The sequence below is a fragment of the Chrysemys picta genome, unplaced genomic scaffold (genome assembly GCF_011386835.1).
Source record: "Chrysemys picta bellii isolate R12L10 unplaced genomic scaffold, ASM1138683v2 scaf766, whole genome shotgun sequence".
In the NCBI taxonomy this organism is placed as follows: Eukaryota; Metazoa; Chordata; order Testudines; family Emydidae; genus Chrysemys; species Chrysemys picta.
Genome location: NW_027053473.1, coordinates 5,925 through 10,000, shown reverse-complemented (window position 1 = coordinate 10,000; position 4,076 = coordinate 5,925). Strand labels below are relative to the sequence as shown.

General features: G+C 70.7%; 1 non-coding gene across 1 annotated transcript; it reads right to left on the bottom strand.

Moving 5' to 3' along the window:
* Positions 1–3,666: 3,666 nt before the first annotated feature.
* Positions 3,667–3,785, bottom strand: LOC135979325 (5S ribosomal RNA). Its single transcript, XR_010596657.1, has one exon. It is a non-coding gene; the product is annotated as a 5S ribosomal RNA (ribosomal RNA).
* Between the last annotated feature and the right edge of the window lie 291 nt (positions 3,786–4,076).

Here is a 4,076-nt window from a genome sequence, read left to right as displayed (position 1 = left end):
ACCAGGTCAACCCATTGGATTCGACGGGTTGACCTGGTGGCCGGTTTGCTTTCCGGCCCGGGTGTCACCCCACTCCCAGGGCAGCACGGCAGTGGTCTTGAGGACCACAGAGGGGGGCTTAATAGTCGAGAGGGAGCAGGTCCGGGGGAGGCTTAATAGTCGTCCCCCGGCCAGTCCGGGGGAGGCTTAATAGTCGTCCCCCGGGTACTCCGGGGGCCAGGCTTAATCGTCGTCCCCCCGGGCGCTCCAGGGGGAAAAGCTTAATAGTCCTCCCCCGAGGATAGGCTTAATAGGCGTCCCCCGGCCAGTCCGGGGGAGGCTTAATAGACGGGTTGACCTGGCGGCTGGTTTGCTTTCCGGCCACCAGGTCAACCCATTGGATTCGACGGGTTGACCTGGTGGCCGGTTTGCTTTCCGGCCCGGGTGTCACCCCACTCCCAGGGCAGCACGGCAGTGGTCTTGAGGACCACAGAGGGGGGCTTAATAGTCGAGAGGGAGCAGGTCCGGGGGAGGCTTAATAGTCGTCCCCCGGCCAGTCCGGGGGAGGCTTAATAGTCGTCCCCCGGGTACTCCGGGGGCCAGGCTTAATCGTCGTCCCCCCGGGCGCTCCAGGGGGAAAAGCTTAATAGTCCTCCCCCGAGGATAGGCTTAATAGGCGTCCCCCGGCCAGTCCGGGGGAGGCTTAATAGTCCTTCCAGGGGAGGCTTAATAGTCATCCCCCGGGCAGTCCGCGGGAGGCTTAATAGTCGTCCCCCGAGTGCTCCGGGGGGGGCAGGCTTAATAGTCGTTCCCCAGGCAGTCCGGGAGAGGCTTAAGAGTCATCCCCCGACAGTGTGGGTGTGGGTGTGGGCGGGGGGGAGGCTTAGCAGTCGTCCCCAGGGCGGTCCGGGGGTGGGGGGAGGCCTCAGAGTCGTCCCTCCGAGAGCCGTGTCGGCGGCGGTGGCGGGTGTCAGGCTTTACATCCAGCCTCCGGAGGGTGAGCGTCCTCGGACGCGATGCAGCCGCCGCAGAGAGGCAGCCTCCGAGGCAGGGAGCGGAGCACCGAGGCTGGGGAGTGGGGAGCAGGAGCCGGGGGGGGGGAGGTGGGGGGCGTTCAGGACAACAGGTCAACCCCCGGGAAGCGGCTGTCAAATGTTCAAAGTCCCCACTCGGCCACCAGGTCAAGCCCCGGGAAGCGGCTGTAAAATGTTCAAAGTCCCCCCCGGGACAACAGGTCAAGCCCTGGGAGGCGGCTGTCAAATGTTCAAAGTCCCCACCGGGACAACAGGTCAAGCCCTGGGAGGCGGCTGTCAAATGTTCAAAGTCCCCACCGGGACAACAGGTCAACCCCCGGGAAGCGGCTGTCAAATTTTCAAAGTCCCCGTTCGGCCACCAGGTCAACCCGCTGAATCTACTGGGTTGACCTGGCGGCCGGTTTGCTTTCCGGCCACCAGGTCAACCCATTGGATTCGACGGGTTGACCTGGCGACCGGTTTGCTTTCCGGCCACCAGGTCAACCCATTGGATTCGACGGGTTGACCTGGTGGCCGGTTTGCTTTCCGGACCGGATGTCACCCCACTCCCAGGGCAGCGCGGCAGTGGTGCTGAGGACCGCAGAGGGGGGGCTTAATAGTCGAGAGGGAGCAGGTCCGGGGGAGGCTTAATAGTCGTCCCCCGAGGACTCCGGGGGCCAGGCTTAATAGTCGTCCCCCCCCCCCCCCCCGGGCGCTCCAGGGGGGAAAGCTTAATAGTCCTCCCCCGAGGACTCCGGGGGCAGGCTTAACAGTCGTCCGCCCCGGGCGCTCCAGCGGGAAAGCTTAATAGTCCTCCCCTGACAGTGTGTGTGTGTGTGGGAGGGAGGCTTAGCAGTCTTGCCCCGGGTGGTCCGGTGGGGGAGGCTTAGCAGTCATCCCCCGAGGACTCCGGGGGCAGGCTTAATAGTGGTTCCAGGGGAGGCTTAATAGTCTTCCCCCGGGCAGTCCGGGAGAGGCTTAATCGTCATCCCCCGACAGTGTGTGTGTGTGTGTGTGGGGGGGAGGCTTAGCAGTCTTCCCCCAGGCTGGGTGGGGGCCTGGCGGGAGGCGTCGCAGTCTTCCCCCGGGCGGTCCGGTGGGGGAGGCTTAGCAGTCGTCCCCAGGGCGGTCCGGGGGTGGGGTGGGGTGGGGGGCCTCACAGTCGTCCCTCGGAGAGCCGGGTCGGCGGCAGTGGTGGGTTTACGTCCAGCCTCCGGAGGGTGCGCGTCCTCGGAGGCGATGCAGGCGCCGCAGAGAGGCAGCCTCCGAGGCAGGGAGCGGAGCACCGAGGCTGGGGAGAGGGGAGCAGGAGCCGGGGGCTGGGGGTGGGGGTGGGGGGCGTTCAGGACAACCGGTCAAGCCCCGGGAAGCAGCTGTCAAATGTTCCAAGTCCCCACTCGGCCACCAGGTCCACCCCAGTCTAGCAATGGGGTTGACCTGGCTGACGGCCGGTTAGTATCAAGGTAAACTCACCGTCGTCCACAGGAGGGCAGCTCTCAGGCCGGCCGGCTGCGGCTGACTCTGGGGCGGCGCCCGGTCCCGGCAGCGAGGGGCGGGGGGCGCGGAGCGAGACGGGGCTAACCGGGGGGGGGGGGCGCCTCCTGCGACTTTGGGGGCCGCGGGTCGTCAGTGGCGTGCAGGCCGGGCCTCTCCCGGGGGATTCGGGGGGGCGGTCCTGCGGGCCGGGCGCAGGGGGCTCGGGCGAGCCCGGGCCGGTCCGCCCCGGGGCCGGGGTCTCCGCCTGCGGCTCAGGGGGGCGCGGGTCGTCGGGGGAGGAAGCCCGGGGGAGCTGCACACCGGCCCGCCAGGCCAGGCCTGGCCTGGATGGCCGCGGGGGGGATTCGGGGCGGTCCCGCGGGCCGGGGGCCGGGCGCAGGGGAGGCGGGGGGTCCGAGCGAGTCCGTCCCGGGCCCGGGGCCTCCCCCTGCGGCTTTGGGGTCCGTGGGTCCCCGCTGGCGGAAGCCACTGGGAGCTGGACACCCGCCGTCCGTCCCGCCTGGCCAGGCCTGGCCTGGGTGGCCGCGGGGGGGATTCGGGGCGGTCCCGCGGGCCGGCGGCCGGGCGCAGGGGAGGCGGGGGGTCCGAGCGAGTCGGTCCCGGGCCTGGGGTCTCCCCCTGCGGCTTTGGGGTCCGTGGGTCCCCGCTGGAGGAAGCCGCTGGGCGCTGGACACCCGCCGTCCGTCCCGCCTGGCCAGGCCTGGCCTGGGTGGCCGCGGGGGGATTCGGGGCGGTCCCGCGGGCCGGCGGCCGGGCGCAGGGGGTCCGAGCGAGTCCGTCCCAGGCCCGGGGCCTCCCCCTGCGGCTTTGGGGTCCGTGGGTCCCCGCTGGAGGAAGCCGCTGGGCGCTGGACACCCGCCGTCCGTCCCGCCTGGCCAGGCCTGGCCTGGGTGGCCGCGGGGGGGGGATTCGGGGCGGACCTGCGGGCCGGCGGCCGGGAGGGTCCGGGCCAGTCCGCCCCATGCCCGGCGTCTCCCCCAGCGGCTTCGGTGGCCCCGGGGGGGGTCCTCCGCGGAGGAAGCCGGGTGGGTGGGGAGCCGGACCCCAGGCGCCCAGACCCGTGACCTGCGGCCGCGACCTCCGACTCGGCAGGAGCGACGAGGGGCTTTCCCGGCCCGTCCCCCCCTCTCCTTCCCCCCCAGAAAAGGAGAGAGAGCTGACTCGGACCGGGAAAAGCTGCCTACGGCACCTGGGATTCCCAGGCGGTCACCCATCCAAGTACTAGCCAGGCCCGGGACGGTTTACCTTCCGAGATCGGACGGGATCGGGGGCGTTCGGTCCGGTATGGCCGTAGGCACCCGGCCCCGCGCCTCCTCGCCCGCTTTCCCCTGCCGACGCCCGGGCCTGCCGCACGGTGAGCCCCGGTCGGACTGCCCCCCCCCCTGCGGCAGGGCCCCCGTCTCTCGCGGGCCGGTCCTTTTTTCCTTTTCGAGCTCCGGGGCCCGGGCTGGCCGCCAGAGCCCCTCCGCCCGCCCTCCCCGGCGTCGGGGAAAATACTGTCCCGGACTTCCAGTGCGCCCGATCCTGTCAGCCGGGGGGTGGGGAGGGGCAGTCCCTCGCTGCGGCCGGGGAGGGTGAGCCCAGGGC